Source organism: Capra hircus, chromosome 1 (assembly GCF_001704415.2).
Source record: "Capra hircus breed San Clemente chromosome 1, ASM170441v1, whole genome shotgun sequence".
NCBI classification, from domain to species: domain Eukaryota; kingdom Metazoa; phylum Chordata; class Mammalia; order Artiodactyla; family Bovidae; genus Capra; species Capra hircus.
In genome coordinates this window covers 143,574,108-143,590,774 of record NC_030808.1, presented here as the reverse complement: position 1 = coordinate 143,590,774, position 16,667 = coordinate 143,574,108, and the positions used below count along the sequence as shown (strand labels likewise).

Here is a 16,667-nt window from a genome sequence, read left to right as displayed (position 1 = left end):
ATAAAATTGGAATTCCAGTACCAGGGATTCCGTCTAAAGCAAGACGGGGTAGCAACAAGTGCTCAGTGACCAGAAAGACACAGAGCCCTGCTGTACGTCCAGGCTGCCAGAGAGCATGGCACAGTGGGCACACCTCCAGGTGAACACACAAAAACAGAAGACACAGTGGAGAAGGCCCTGGACCTTTGTGATTAAAAAAGATGAAAAAAAAAAAGATGAAAATACCTACTCACAAACTTCAGAAGAAATAAACAGAGCTCATACGTATAAACCATAGGACCAGAAGGAGACGAAAGCAAAACTAAGCAAATGGGAAGACGCTATGCAGTAGGGGCAACGGTGCCCCTGTGCTCACAGCCCAGTAAACCAGCACTGCTCCCCCATCAAGGTGTAGGGGTCTGCTCCCTGGCCCCTGGAGCCTGGGCTGGCTGCAAGGCTCACCCCTAAGTAGAATGGGGTGACATCCCTTCAGAGGCCTTGCAGCTTCCCCTGCACCCTCCAGGCACTGGGGGAAGAGACTTCATCTAGCCAGCTGGAAGGTGGGCCCACAGGGAGCAAAGATGGACCCACAACCCCAGGCAGGCTGCCAGCTGACTGCAGCCACACATGAGACCCCAGGTGAGACCAGCAGAAAACCGCCCTGCTGGGCACAGCCCAAAGTGCTGGCCCACAGAATTGTGAGATAAGAAAATGGTGGTTGTTTTCAATCACGACTTTTTGAGGTGGTTTGTTAGATGTTAACACATAAATAATACACAAGCCATGCTTTCTAAGTTAATTTATAGATGTAATCGAACCCTAAATAAAATACCAAGAGGTCCTCTCTCCCTCAGCCCTGGAACTGGAAATGCTGACTCTACGGTCCACATGAGAAAACAAACAGGAAAGAAAACCAAACCACCATGAAACAGAACCTGAAACAGCCGCAAGATACCATCACATATGACGACGCCTCTGCTCTTAAGGGTGTGTTCCTGGCCTGTGACCAGACATGCAGGCAATGACACAGACCAACAGTCTGCGGTGGACAGTGGGCTAACAAGGAGGGGGCCTCCTGGAGCCTCTAGGCAGCTGGACCAGGTGACCCTGCAGTTGCCAGGGGAAGACCAGACAGTCGAGGGTCCTGAGTGTTGCTACCAACTAAGCAGATGACACAGGACAGGTCTCACGTGACATCTCACATGGCAGACTTCCTTTGCACTTGCCTTTAGGCAAACTGGCATTTCTGCTGCATGTACAAGAAAGAGGATACAAAGTCAACCTAAAACCATCCCTGGGCTCATGAGACTCTTGGTATTCTGTATCTCTCAACCAAAGGGGTAAGAAAAGTATCACGAAAGGATATACTGAATGGCTCATTCAGGCTTCCATAACAATCCTCCCCAACCCGAGAGAGCTCTGCCATGGCAGCAGCACCAATCCTTGGGCCCAGGAGGGGACCCCCAGCCCCAGATCTAAGCCGTAAAGGTAACCTCACCCCCAGTTCAAGCGACTGCTCCAGGGATGGGCATGAGGCCATCTCAGGAGCATGAAGGGATCCACGTGAGGAAGGACCCATGCTGTGGGCAGTGGCCCTGGTGAGCAGCTGAGACTCTGCCAGCAGCCGCCATTCCAAGAGGCAGAGGGGACACGAGTCACAAGCATTTCAGTGGGCATTCCTGTGACCCAAACCCCTGTGGGCGCACCCTCACCACGTCCGTTCCTGCTGTGCACGCAGGTCTGGCATACAACACGCAGTGCTCCAGCAAGGCTGGCTAAGGGACGCCCGTGTTTATTACGTACATGTGTGACGTGCGGCAGCATGACTCCTGAAGCTTGCACCACTCACATGTCATTACAAGCCGCCTCAGGAAAAGCTTCCTGAAAGAACAACGTTATGGGAGAGCCGATGAAGCCCTTCTCCTGACAGTCTCATCGGAGACCCTCAACACCCTGCCACACTCTGGATGGGTGGGTGCTGCTGGCTGGGGAGGGGCTGTGCAGGCTGGAGGGCGAGGGCTTGGGATGCAGGACAGGGGAACTGCCACGTTTGCAGCCCTGTGGGAGATGTGCGGGGCATCACTGCAGCTGGTGAAGGCTGGACAGACAACTCTGGCTGCCCAGGACGGAGGCAGGCACCCTGCACAGCCAGCATCCCTCCTGACCACAGGCCGGAGGGGCCACATGGACTGAAGGGCCCCTGTGCCCCTGGGCCACCGCTGACAGAGGCCAGAAGCTCCCGCCAGGCCCTAGAGGAAGGGCCTGCAAACCACACTCCAAGGACCAGGTGGGGGTTGGGGGGAGAGTGCTGTCATGTCCCCGGGGGGCTTCCACTGTGGAAACAGTGCCCCCAGGCAGGAAGCATGGTGGCTAGCTGAGGAGAGGGGCTGGGACAGATGCCCAGGGACAGAGGCCTGAGAGGGACCTCCGGGCCGCCCTACACCCCACCTACCCTACTCTTTGACCTCCAGAATCGATCGTCTTTCCTAGGGTGTCCTGATGGACTTACTGGTCTGGGCAGTGGTGACTTCTGGGGCAGGAGGTGGGAGGGAGGTGAAGAGCTCCCAGCTTGATGACTGCACAATAGGCCTGTGACAAACCTCTGGGCCTAAGGACACTGCAGGCACCCCGCACTCCAAGGCAGCTGTCCACCTGCATGCACACGCACACACACGCACACACACAAAACAGGCGAAGCCACCTTGGATATCACTTTGTGACAATGATCTGCCCCTTATAGTAAATGACATTTTGCTCTTAGAGAAACAGGTGTTTGCTTTATAATTATTGTGACCCCATGTACTATACAGTCCATGGAATTCTCCAGGCCAGAACACTGGAGTGGATAGCCTTTCCCTTCTCCAGGGATCTTCCCAACCCAGGGATCGAACCCAGGTCTCCCGCACTGCAGGCGATTCTTTACCAGCTGAGCCACAAAGGAAGCCCTTTATACAATGAGTTGGTTGTTATTCACTTTTCTACATGGACAATATATTTCATAATTTTAAAAGTTATATGGAGTCTTGGTGTCCCATTAGGAATGCAGAGAGCTCGTCACTCCCACCCCGCCACAAGATAATGCCAGAAAAACAGCAAATTCATGACTTTTCTTGACCCCATCAGAGATGTGAGGCTATAGGACAACCAATTAACAAAAAATGGGGAGCGAGGTGGGTGCCTGCCAGGGGCAGGACTGAGACCCAGCCCCCAGGGCAGACATGGGAGGAGTTGTCAGCAAAGGCAGTTCAGCTGGGGAGTGTGGGAAGGTCTCCCCTCCTGCAGACTTTTCCTCCATGACCCCCAGTGAACCCCAGTCAGCAAGCCTGGGAAAGCTTCTCCTACACACTCTAGAGTCTGCAGGTCATTAACAAGAGATTTTTAGTAAGCAGAACACAAACCTCAAAGGATGAACAAGGTCATTTACAAAGATAAAAAATCCCGTCACACTTCCCATTAAAGACACATCGTGACTCCAACAAGGGGTAAACGCAATGGGTTTCAAATGTCCATCTGGGCCTCTGTTGAGGGCAATGGAAAGGGCAGCCCAGATCCAGGATGGTTTGGAAAAGGCCAGACTCACCCCAAGTCAGAGGAGGAGGGCCACCTGTCACTCAGCAGCTGCCTCTTACTTGAGTTTCCTGCCTGAACACCAACTCAGAGCATCTCAGATACACACATGCTTCAAAGGGCATAACCACACCCGTGAAGCGTTAGGTAGAAAGTGAAACAGAGACTGCCATGAGCACTGCCCACCTACTTCCCGTGGGGGGTTGGTGCCCTGAGGTGCCTCCTGGGCTGGTACAGAGCCAAGGTGTCACCCTGGGACGTTAGGACCCCGGAGGGCAAGCTGTACGCTGCTCCTCTCTTTCCTACCAGTAGCCTGACTGGAAAATGGTAAGAGAGGTGTGAGTGGGGGTGGACACGGTACCTTCAAGGCCCTAGCACACTCCCCACCCCCAAGGCGGCTCCATCCCACTGCACCGCTGGGGCTGGGGTTTCAAGGACAGCAGCCCCACTGGGATGATCCGGTGACAAGTGGCTGTCCAGGGGAGGGCTGAGGGCACTGGAGGCTGGGGAGACCTCTCTGTGTGTGCATGTTGGGGGGGGGCGGGTACTGAGAACCAATGCCCGTCCCCTCCTTGCTGTACCCCTACAACGAGCTTCTCACCCTAAAGTCGCTTTTCCAGTAAGATGTGAAATGCTTGTGGAGTCTGATGAGATTTTATGGGGGGGGTCCCACCTCTGCTGGCTTTGTCTTCCTCATTTTCCTCAAATCCACCTAGGTTTACACCACACCCCTTTGGTCTCCAGTTTACCCCTAAGGATGCCTCTCTGTAGCCTGCAAGATCGACAGCAATGTCCAAGGATGGGTTCACGACACTGGTGCCTATGACAGGCGCATCCTTGGTGGGAAGGAGACTCCAAGACAGTGGATGAGATGCCATTAGAGCCTTGCTGGGCGCTCCAGAAAGGGCAGGGCTGTGTCTGAGGAACAGGCCTTGCTTTCTGTTCTTTTGGGGGAACCAAGCTCTTTCTGTGATCCCTTTAAGATCATCCTGCTTAGGGAGGGCAGGTCAGGGGCTGAGGGAGGCACTGCCTCCAGGGCAGACCTTGTTCCACAACGTCCTTCCCTGAACGTCGGGGCAAACCAGAGGCAGCAGCCTGACTGCCCCGTCCCCATTGTGCACCCAGAACTCAGTGGAAATGGCACAGGAGCTGACAACCAATCCAGCAGGTGAAGGCACCAGCCACATCTCCTACTGACAGCCCCATTATGTGAGCAACATCTGCTTCCAAAGACGCGTGATGTAACAACACCTGCTTATATTTAAAAGGCATGCTAGACAAGCATTTCCTGGGTTGACTGTTAATACAGCCATGGAAAGAGTGCCCAGGGAGTCTGGTGGGCAGTACAGATCTGCCCAGCAGTGACAGAGTTAACACTGACGCCTGGACAAGAGGGCACGTGATGACCTCTCTAGCTCTTTCTAGCACTGGACTTTTCTCCTTTTTCAGTAGATGCTTCCGAAGCACCTGCTGTGGACAGTCACTGTTTCGGTATCCTAAGAGACGATGTCACAGACCACCGACGTTCAGGACACTATGCTCTATTTGACATAAAGACCAAGTAGCAAAATAGAAAAATGAACTGAGTGGAAGAAAAGAAAATTAAACTCATGAAATGGCAAAGATTCACTAAGGATTAATTTAATCTATTGAGTGATCTCTATTACAGTGGCAATGATTTCACAACATTTAAAATGTCAAATTGCTTACGAATTTTTAGCCTCTTCTGGTCCGCATAGAAACTCCAAGTCCTCTACATGTAGCACTGCCGATGGAAAGTCCTGATGGGGTTGGAACGCTCCCCACCTCTCATGAATGGCCCCACACTCTGTCCTGTTCCCTTTGGGGAAAGGACCAGGAATGATTATCCTCTCTGAGTTGCTCTTTCTTCTTCCCTGCATGACTCTCTCACTCCTAGTCTACGGATTTTTCTAAATTGTAACATATAGACCAAGGATGGGTCTATTGACTAAACCAAGAAATAATAATGCATTCGTACTACAGATGCTTTATTTTCATATTAAATGTGCTGAAAAGGTCACCTCACTGCCAGTAGCATTCTCTTCCTGAGTGCTTTCAGGCTGAAACCTTTATTTAGGCCAATAGCCGTGGAACACAGCAGGTGTTTCCTCCAGGATTTGAAGCTTAAGCACAATCCAAAATGTGGTCACTTTATAAATTTCACAGAATTTGAACCCTGGGACCAAGAACAGCAAAATTTAATTCCATGATTCTCCTTCTACTGTCCCCTGGACCATTTACTCCTCCCAACCCCTGCACACACACAGAAAAGGCAGAAAAAAGTCCTACTATTTGCAAGAACTTGTTAACTCAAGCTATTTTTAACCTCCTTATTGCTTTCCTTAATCTCTGCCTACACTTTTGTAAACACCCCCTTTACTAATCCTGGCTTCACACCTTTGTTTTCTAGTGGGATGCTGACTCATACAAAGAATGAAGACAAAGATTATGGTAACCTCATGATAGGCAAGATTTCAGAAAACTTAACTTCTACTCATCCTTTGTGAAAAGACTACTTGAAGATGTAGTCCGGCAAAACAAGAAGGAATCTAATGAAGATTCCTTTTTTTAAGAAAAAGAAAAAACAGACCAGTTACGCAATGAAAAGAAATGCCATGATAACACCTTTATAGATGGCCTGGAAAGAAATTGGTCAAAATTAACATAGGAAATCTTTTGAGAAGAAAATAGAATTTATTCAACAAAGAATATAATTAAGGAGCTGGAAGTTTTGGGTATTGAAGAAGGAATGTTTCTTTTCTCAAAAAAAAAAAAACAGCAATTAAGATTTTCAAGTAATAAAAAATGCTGTGCAAGGCAACTGTTATCCAAATGTAAATCAAATTAACAGGGGGCATGATTTCCCACAATCACTTCATGAGGTACCTAAAACTTCCTCCTCCAAGCAGCAAAGACTTAATGGCTTAGATTTCTAGTTTCTCCTTTGTGGCACTTGCAGGAACAAAAAACGTTTTAAAATCTTACTGTGAATTCTATTTCTGGACCTTTAATATTTATAATCAACCCATAAAAGAAACATGGAGAATTTAATTGCAATTATTCAATAGAATATGAACATCCTAAACCCAAATTTTGTACATAATGGAGGTCAAGAGATTTCTAAGTTGATCCAACAAAAAGTGGTAAGTTGAGTACAAAGTGGTAAGTTGAGTATATTAAAGTTTTAAGGGAACAGTAAAATAACTAAAAAATAACAGTATAGCTAACAAAACTTAGTGACAGCAATGGACGGAAGACAGGAGGCGTGTAAGCTGACTAAATCCCTCATCACTCGTAGCGAGGACTGGACAGGTCCCGCTGTTGAGAGTGGGGCGTGATCTGTCTTACATACTGAGAAGCAGAAGTCTCGAACAGCACCTGGGACACGGTGGGTACTCAGTGGAAACCTGCCGGAGCACTGAATGACATTTCAGTGAAGAAACAGGCACACGCAGACTGTGGAGTAAGCCCCAGGACTCAGTCTCGAGGCTCCTCTTCTGAGCAGCAGAGCTGCCGGGAGGCAGCTGGAGAACCACCCGTCCTTTCAGTCATTTCTGCTGCTTGATTTCTTTTAAACCAGTGTACACTGCTATTCTTATCATCATAAAAAAGTAAAGAAATCTCAGTGCCTAAATTAACATTGACTATTGGGGTCGAAAAGGGTTGGATACGACTGAATGACTGAACAATAATGAAATGATAACATCTTTAAAGATGAAAAACAGATCCTCTTGGCACTTTGTCAGGCAAAAAGGACCTGAAGAAAGTTTCAATCCCATCAGTGTCTCAGTGTCCACCCTCAGCACCCAGGACCCCACACACCTGCTGAGGTTTCTCCACCAAAAAGGAGGAGCCTGTGCTGGTGGCCAGTGTTCTGGGCCAGGGGCTCCTGACACTGGACTCTTGCCCCCTGTCTCCCCTGTCTGTGGCCTTGGCACATGACGTGGTCATTTTGAATGTCAGTTTCTGGTCTGAAGATGAGAATAAGGCAACCTTTAGCCCAGTAGCATATGGTGTCTCTGAGGGTTGAGAAGGGTCCCTCTCATGCTTATAAATAGCTGAGATCCGAAAGATCCTTTGTAAGCCAAGTTTTAAAGGGTATTCAGGTTCCCAGGTGAGCAAACAAAGGTGCTATTTTCCCTACAAACGGCAGGTATTTGAATCATTTTGAGCATTTGTAAAACCGCATACTTCAACTGCTAATCCGAAGAAATGGCTTGTACAACAGGGTCTCACTGTCACATTACTTTGGGAAAGTCTGTGTGCCCCACTCCCTCTGGAAGGTAACTGATATGCACTCTGAGGAGCTGGGCAGGGAAGAAACGGTCTGGCCAGTTACTTCTCCTTGTGCCTTCAATCTTTCTCTGCATCAGGGTCTTTTCACTCTACATTAGTGGGGTTTTAATTATTATTTACACATTTCATTTCAAAGAGTATCGTTGGAATCTGATTATTTGACTTGGTTATAAATCACCAACATGAAAAACAACTTCTGTTATAAGCTCAAACAAGGTTTTTGGTGCTAGCGTTTTTCCTCTCTGAAACACCCCAAAACCCCAGAGCGATAACCACACTTCAACTAAGATGGCAAGGAGGGAAACTTACCACCAAGCCAGGTTTAGGAGGCTTCCAACTACACTTGTCCAGACAGGACCAGTGGGATTGTGGGACTGAGCACAGAAAGTGAGATTTCCGCCAGGGCAACCACTGTGAGTCTGAATATGCTATACACGAGATGCTAAAATGTCTTTCTCCTCTTAGGGTGTTTCTCAGTGGCAGGAATTTTTTCTTTAACAATGAGGAAAATTCCTGAGCTGATGGATCAAACAGTTTTCGCAGTAAGGTCAAGGAACTCACGAAATATTTTCAATATGAGAGAAGGGCAACACAGTTTCCTATTTTCCTCTGAAGACGAGGTTGCCCCTGCCTCTGCCTCCACCAGAACCTCCCTGTTCCCGCGGTGTCCCCTGCGTGACCCACTCCTGGGCAGTGGGACACAGTCTAAATGGTTTCACCTGGCTGACCCAGCATTTTCTTATACATTGTAGTGGGGTCCTGGGATCTTCCCCCTGGGTCTGAAGCAAGGCTTCCTGAGAAAAGCAGGCTCCATCCCGGCCACAGAGCCCAGACATGGCGACTGTCCCCCACCTCACTCCCCAGTCAGAGGTCCCAGGTAGCGCTTCCCATGACAGCGCTGTGCTGCCAGACCATACGCCCGTCATAAAGGGGCCCCCTCGCGGGGTGGGGGCCCCTTCTGCCCGAGACCCTGCTGGCCCCATCCAGCGCCCTTGTCAGTGATAGGCTCACACCCAGCTCGAGTCAGAGCCCGCTACGACCAGAGCCCCAGCCCATGGAGAGGATGAGGCTACGACCAGAGCCCCAGCCCATGGAGAGGATGAGATGAGGCGAGGCCTCCGTCCTGGGCGCTGGGATGCGGCAGGGCCGCTGTGACTGCACCACCTGGGTCCCGCCAGGGGCAGGGCCTCCCTCTGGACTCCCTATGCTGTTCCCAGGAGAGGCCCGAGGTGAGCACGGAGGCCACCACCCTGTCCTTGGAGATCACACCCACCCACAAAGATGCAGCGCCCTCTCGCTGAGCGGGACCCCCTCCCCAACACCCTCTGACACAGAGCTGAGCTGTGTCTGTCTGAACAGTGAGCTGTGGGCCCCAGTCCCCCTTCTGCAGGGGGCTTGAGCCAGTGCCCACCTGGTGCAGGACGCAGGGTCACTGGGGAGAACAGCCAGAGAAAAGGCAGTGCTCCGTCCAGTACTGACCAGGGAGGGCAGTTCCGCAGACCCAGAGAAGGAAAACCTTGACATCCTTCCCAGTTCTGAGCCTCAGGGACTCGCTGGGGGCTGTCAGACTCTTTGGTCAGATCACTGCTGCTTCAGGAATGTTCCTGGAACAGTGTCTCTGCCTGTTTACGGATCAAGTGACGTTTTGGTGGCCAGGAGAAGCGTCAGAGGAGGGCAGGTCGGAGGACAAACCAGACTAGAAGGCAGCCCGCTCCTCCCCTGCCCATGCAGCCCCTGACCAGGGTGGCCACCAACCCCCACCCCCAGCCCAGTCCCATGCCCAGCAGGCCTGCAGCCTCGGAGCCCGCATTGGCTGCCCCGGCCCTACCTGGACTCACCATTGACCACCATGGGGTGACAGACACCCCCACCGCCACCCCTGGGGCAGGAGGACGGCCCACGCAGAGGCTCCCTGGGCAGTGGTACTGCACGCCTATGCTGTGGTTCTTCACCCTCAAGTGTCCCAGAGTCTGTGATAAAGTAGGTGGCCGCTGCTCCTACGGGGGCCACTCCAGACCAGCGACTGCTGCCACTCACCCTCAAAGAGGCCAGAAACCCATTTAATAAGGGACACAAGTCTAATGAGGAATTAGGGTTAATTCCTCCCCACACTAATGTGTTTATCTTTTGGTTCCCTGTAATCCTCACCTGTAAACAGCACCAGCCCTGTCTGTAGAGGCTCTGAGTGCAAACACTTCCACACATGAATTCACCCTAAGTTTGGGAGGGGAGGGCTGGGGTCACGCCTACCTGGCCGCAGGCCAGGCCCCTTCTCCTCCTCAGAAACAGAAGCAGCACTAATCGGATCTACAGAAAAGAGACCTTCCAGACCAGGAAACTCAATTCCAAACCAGACTACGGGTGTCCTGAGGAAACCAACCCGGGATGGAACCTTCAGAGGGGCAACAACTCTTCATGGGGTGTTACCCCATTCTCAGACCTAGCACGTAAAGTTAGCTCTGGATCTAGGGTCTGGCCTTCCGCACAGTCGCCCTGACAGCTCCCACCATCAGGCGAGTGCTGTCCTGTATGGGTTGCTCCCCCACGGAGGTGCCATTACCATCAGCCCTGTGTACTATGAGGTTGTCACCTGGAGGGACGGGACATCAGTGTGTCCTGTCTCTACAGACGGAAACGGGGCTTGCAGCTCCCAGGCCCCCAGCCTTGTGAGGGGCCAGACTGGAAGGGGGCACCCAGAACCTCCCTGTGTTCACCACAAGAACTGGTGGGCACGCCCATTGCAGCTGTGCCCAGGGTGTAGGTGATCTGCCATAAATCAGCTCAACATTTATGCCTGCAACAAGTGGCATCCCTTTGATGGAAACCATGGTTTTCCCACTGAATTTACAGACCACGTGTGCATAGCTCCCACCTCAGGGAGACACTCTGCCGACTTGCTTCCCTTTGTTTGCCGCGAGGGACCGCTTGTCAGTCTGGAGAACAGAGCGTGCAGAGCCACAACGAAAGCAGAAGTAAGTGTGGCCCCCCGTCCCCCGCCCTGACAGCCCAGCCCGGGCATCAGCCATGCTCACCAGTAGAAGTAGTAGGCCAGAGCCACGGCCAGCAGGGCGGTGCAGACGCCCCAGAACAGGCAGGCCGAGTAGCTGGCCAGCATCTTCAGGTCCTTCTTGAGAGTTGGTGAGAGGAGCCTGGCAGCCGGAGTGGGTCAGCCTCCGACCCGAGGTTAACTGGAGGGATCACGGCCAGGACCGCTCTGCTGGGCTCTGTCGGGCTGTGGCCACCGGGACCATTTGCCCAGCAAAGACCCAGCTTCTGGGTCCCGCCGTCCACAACAGCCTGCAGGTCTCAGCGGCCAACTCAGAGACAAACTGGAGCTGCATGGAAAACTCGGGCCTCTCCTTGGCCACCGCAGGGGTTTGTGGGCGCCCACTAATCCAGTAAGCGGCTTGCAACCTGGAGCCACGGTAAGCAGGTGGTGTCACGGGGCTCAGCCAGGAGACAGGTCAGCGGTCCCCATCTAGCCCCCCATCTGGACTGTGGATGGAGGGCACATGCAGGAACCCCAATGGCACAACAGCCCCAACCCTACTCAGCCTGGGGCAGGTAGTGCGGTAAGCTAACTGGTCAGGCTTGGCCCTCGGGCTGATGTCCTCTGTGTGGGGCCGAGTCCTGAACTCCAGGCAGGGCCCAGAGACCACACGCACCGCTCAGTGTCAAGCCCGGGTGCTGGGTGGGCATGGCTGCTCCAGCGCCGCTGTGGGCACAGGTCCCCGTAAAGAACCATGAGGGAAGATGCCCCTCTTATCCTTGGGAGGGGTGCAGAATGAACCTGACCCCTGAACAAGCAAATGTGGGGGCCTGTCTTCTGATGCTGACACCTCCCCAGCCTGAGACGTCTGAACCTGTTGCAAGCGGCCAAGGTGAGACAGGCTGACCCAAGGACAGAGGTGGCCCTGCGACACAGGGCCTGCATAGACAGAGGCGCACGAGACACGGAAGAGAGGTTTCCAGAGGGCTCTTCACGCTGTGTTGGGATGGAAGGACAGTCATCGCTTTCCACATCTTTGCGGCACTCAGCATAAAAGACCATCTCCTGAACCAGCCGTTGTCCCAGCCGCTCTGGCTGCCTGTCTGGCCCCCTCGCAGCCCTGTGTCCTGCTTGGTAAATACACAGCTGGAGAAGCCTGATCGGTCCGAGCGCCACCGTGAGGCTTTGGGGTGTGGACGGCCCCGTGGTGAACCAAGGTGGCTGTCCTAGGCCTCTGGACGGGCTACTGTATGGCTCCTTCTAACTGCATGGTTCTGCCAGACCAGCCCTGGGCTCCTGGCCTAAGGAGCTTCAGGGGAGAAAGCGGTCATCACTTGTCCGCTGAGCACATGGGCGGGGCTGCAAGCTTTGCTCAGCACCATCCCCACTGGCTAAGGCTTTCCAGCCCTTAATCCCCACCAAGGCAGAGGAACTGCTGACCTGGGAGGCTGGCTCCTCGGGAGACACTTGGAGCCTCAGGAGAGGACACAGCCTCTGCCCACCTGATGAGGAATGACCCAGCGCCGCCCCCAGAGCTGTGCACTGACCTATGGCCACAGAGCAAGCCCCCAGCATCTGGCAGGGCCCTCCGTGCATCTGCTTGTGTGATTGTGACCCATCACTGAGCTGAGGTCTCCCTCAGACCTCCAGGAAGGGCGCAGACAGCCCTGCCTTGACCCTTGACCAGTAGCACCTGGATTTGACCTTTGCTCTAAAGCCTGTTCTCAATTAAAAAGCTATTTGTCAGGACCTTCTGAGCCTCAATTGGTTCTGCCCTGCTCCAGAAAGGCTCCCCAGGCCTCTCCACGCGCAGCCAGAACTAACCATGCGTCTGAAGCACAAATCAGGCCATGGCCCCCAAATCACCACTGCCAGCATCCTAAGGGTCACCTTCGACTCCAGGCCTTGGAGACACTCCCAAGTCCTGTGCTGTCCCCAGCCTCCTGCCGCAGTCACAGGGCTGGAGCCAAGCTCGGAGGGTGGGTGGGCAGCTGAGGCGGGGGGTGGTGTCTCTGAACACCTGGGGTCTGGCAGCGTCCCCCGAGGATGGCTACAGGGCCCACAAGGATGGCCGCAGGGCCCACGAGGCAGGAGGTGAGACAGAGCCCTCGCGAGAGTTGGGCCCCTTCCCTGGCATCCACAAGCCCATGGGCTTCCACCCTGGAAACCAGGAGCCAAGAGTCAAGCGGGAAGTGGACACACGGAGACACACGGTGGCGGGGGGTCATGCTAAGTGCTGGGCCCTATACAGGTATTACTGAAGGACCAGCATGCTGCTGCCGACTCCACAGAACACTGTCCCAGGGCTCCATGTTACTGGCAGAGCCAGGATTGGAAATCAGTTTGGCTAACACAGCCTCTGAGCCAGTCGCTGTCCCCAGCTGCTGGCTGTACTCCAGATGCCCAGAGAGGAGTTGAGCTTGTCCTGTCCAGCAGTCCCCAGGGGCCGGGTGTCCTGGAGCTGGTCCACACAGCTCCATGCCTCAGACATTTATGAAATCTCTGCCCATCACCCTCTACCCTGGTTCCCCAAAGACACTGTCAACCCTGGTGCCCTGCGCTCAGGGCAGTGGGCAACAACAGGCGTTGGCCTCGGAGGAGAGGCGCTCCGGGTTCTCTGGCCCGCCTCCAGTTCTCAGCTATCCAGACACCTCTGCCCCAGGAGGGCCTCTTGCTCACCGAGTGGCTGCATTTATTGGGTTAACGGGTTGAGGAGAGGCTGCCCGTCCGCTGGGGAGGCCTGGCTGTTTATAAACAGCAGCCTGTTTATCCAGTGAGCTCAGCACCAGAGCTAGGGGAGCACCCTCAACAAGGGACGCGTTGCCAGAAGTGCTCACCCACGACTCCCCGGCCCCGAAGGCCTCTCTGGGCTCCCCTCCTCACAGGGTGCCCTAAACCTGCACCTCATTCCCCACCCAGGGCGACCTCCCCGCTGACCGCTTAGACACGGAGCTCCTGGTGCTTTCCTGCAGCACGAAACTGGAAAGGGCGTGAGTTTCTGGGGCCTTCTCCACAGGTCCTGGAGGAAGCAGGGAGGGGTGGCGTCTGCAGCCCCAGCATCCCCAGAGAGGATGCTCTCACCAGCTCCGGTCTGCGTGCCCGGAGGGCCCAGGGCCACGTTCTGCTGGGAACCAGCCTCGCACCCACAGGGTGGCACCAGTGGCAGGCCACCTCCCACCCGCACACCTGGAGATTTTGTGTTTCACTCTTCAACCTGATCCGCCCTCCCGCAGCTTTAAATACGTGAATAAATAAGTAAATAACAAAAATAACCCCCACACATGAAAAGCTCCCGGGTAAACAAGCCGGCGGTGGCGGAGGCCCCAGGAAGGAGGCCAGCGCTCTCGGGGACCAGCTGACACAACGTCCTTCCAAACCACACAGGGACCTTGGAGAACACAAGTTACTATGCAAACCAAACATGAGCAAACAGCCTGAGGCACAAGCCCAGGAAAACCCATGGCCAAGTCTCCAGGGCCTCGGAGGAGCCTGGGACGCCTACCGCCTGCCTCCCGGGACCTCCACCAGCGCCGTCTGCACAGTGGCGGTGACCCAGCGGTTGTCTATACAGGCTGATCGGGTGAACACGGGCAGAGGGGCAAGCACAGTAGGTAGCCCGGGATAACATGGGATCCACCTGCAAAGCCTTCCAAAGACTTGGGACCAGGCTCTCTGGCAGTCCCTGGCCACCTCGGGCATTCAGACAATGAGAACACACTTATTTTTGAGGGGGACTATTAGTCAGGCCTTCAAGAAGCACTTAAGAGTCCAGTGCTCGGAAGCACCTGTAAAACTACCTGTTGGTCCTTGAAGCAAGATGACAGCACAGGATAAAAGGAAACTGGCATGTGGACAACTTCAGTTCATTAGAAGAACTTTAAGCAGCCCAGTATTCTGCATGGAGTTGAAACACACGTGCACACCCGTCTTAGTGAATCTCTTGGTTTCCAGGAACTAGTACCACCCACTGGACACTCACCCAGAAAGAGAGCTCCTAGGATGAAGGCGATTTTTAAACAAAATATAGTCTCAATCATGAAATCTGTTTGAACAATTATCATGATTTTTAAAAACTCATATGAGTCAGCTTGCTTTGTTCCTAACCATTTCAACTAAAACCCACTGTTAACATTTCTAACCTTCAGCTAAGTGGCTGCCACATGTACACCGCAGCCATTCCCAGGCGGGCATGTACACGCCCCTCACTTTGGTCTTCGTGATCTCCTGATGCAAGAAAACAGACATGGGAGGCTGTGAAAGCCACGAGGCCATGAGCATCAAGGCTCTTCCTGTGATACTTACGGATGTCGGAGCACAGGAAGAAGTCAGGTGTCTACACCAAGGGCCTGCCCAGGTGACCGAATAGTTTGCATCCATTCAGGGCAGCAGCTGGGCAGGGCTTGCTCACCCCTGGGTGTGCTGAGCGAGAGCAGAGCAAGCACGCGATAGCACCGCACAGAGGCACTGCTCCTCGAGGCAGGGTGTCCACCCCGGGGCAGGGCAGGGTCCCATAGGAAGAGGAGGAGGGTGCCAGGTTGGACCTGGACCTCCCACCTCCCCAGGCAGCACCAGGGGCTGGAAACCCAGTGGGGAGGGAACCAGGAAGTGGGTTCTCACCAGACACCGAACCTGCCGGCACCGTGATCTGGAACTTCCAGCCTCTAGAACTGCGAGATATGAAGGCCTGCTTGTGTCCGCCCCCAGGCTCGGGGAGTCTGTGGCAGCAGCCTGGGTGGCCTGAGCATGGTAGCAGGAGACTCTCGGGTCAGTACAAACCTCTCCTCTTCTTCAAAAGCAGCGGAGGCTGCAAACAGCACCATCTGGGTTCAGGCCTAGTCTTGTCACCACTGCACTGCGTGCCCCTGAGACGTGCACGTGCCTCCCTGGGCCTCCGTGTCTTCATCTATACAGTGGGGATGGCAGTTCCTAAGTCACCAGGTTTCAAGGGTGAAAAGTGCAAAGCACTTCGACTGGGGAGGTGGCGGGGGTGGGGTGGGGGTGGGGAGCCCCGGGCCTAGTACTGCTGGCGTCAGCATCACTGCGTTCAGTCTGGTAAAGTCAGCTGCAGGGTATTTCATTGTACAGATGCGGTAACCACGTCACCCTTCTCCTCCTGAGGACACTTGGGTCACCTCCGACGTCTCTCCTTTACCAGCGATGCTACACTGAGCCTCCTTATGCAGATCCTGGAGCCCTTGTTGAATATTTTGGTTAGATAGAGTCCCCAGAAAAAAAGGCTGGTCAAAGCGTAAACAGAGTTTATATTTTAAAAGGTACTGCCATCTTAGTCCTCAAAAAAGCTGCAGCAGTTCCTACTCAGCCCAGTTGCGGACAGTGCTTTAATCACTTGACACGTGCCTTCCAAGGGGGTGTTTAATGGGACAAGAGAAACTGCCTTCGAACACATTTCTGTGCACTCACAACCTGGTCTCTGTGAGATGTGGGCCCTCGGTGAGACTGGGTGTCCCCGCGGGCTGTGGTCACACTGGCCACAGAGCCCGGCCCACACTCGCTCAGTTGCCAGTGTGTCCAGGACGTCCGTGCAGTCCTGTGACTCTCAGCTCTCTCCCCAGCGCTGGCGGATGGAGAGCCTGAGGCACCCCGCTGCTGGGGCACCTGCCTATCTCTGGCCCGAATCCGCTCCTGTTTAAGTCCCGCAGGCTGTCCCAGGCTCAGTTTACTGCCCTTGTCCTGGAGCCCTGCGGTTGACGGTATGATGGCAAGCTGGCCTGCATCCCCCCTGCCGGCCTGACTCTCACCGGCCAACCAAGTGTGGCAACAGTGGAGCCTCATCCTTCACTGGGGGCGTGTGAAC

The 16,667-nt window shown here is 53.9% G+C and overlaps 1 protein-coding gene across 3 annotated transcripts in view; it reads right to left on the bottom strand.

Moving 5' to 3' along the window:
- AGPAT3 (1-acylglycerol-3-phosphate O-acyltransferase 3) overlaps window positions 1–16,667 on the bottom strand; it is a 92,181-nt gene that overhangs the window by 31,836 nt on the left and 43,678 nt on the right. Inside the window, exon 3 of one of the 3 annotated variants that reach the window (XM_018051819.1) lies at window positions 1,783–1,860. The exons of the other annotated variants lie outside the window; for them this stretch is intronic. The gene's annotated coding sequence lies outside the window, so the exon portion shown is untranslated. The remainder of the gene's footprint in view (window positions 1–1,782; window positions 1,861–16,667) is intronic. 3 annotated transcript variants of the gene reach the window in all.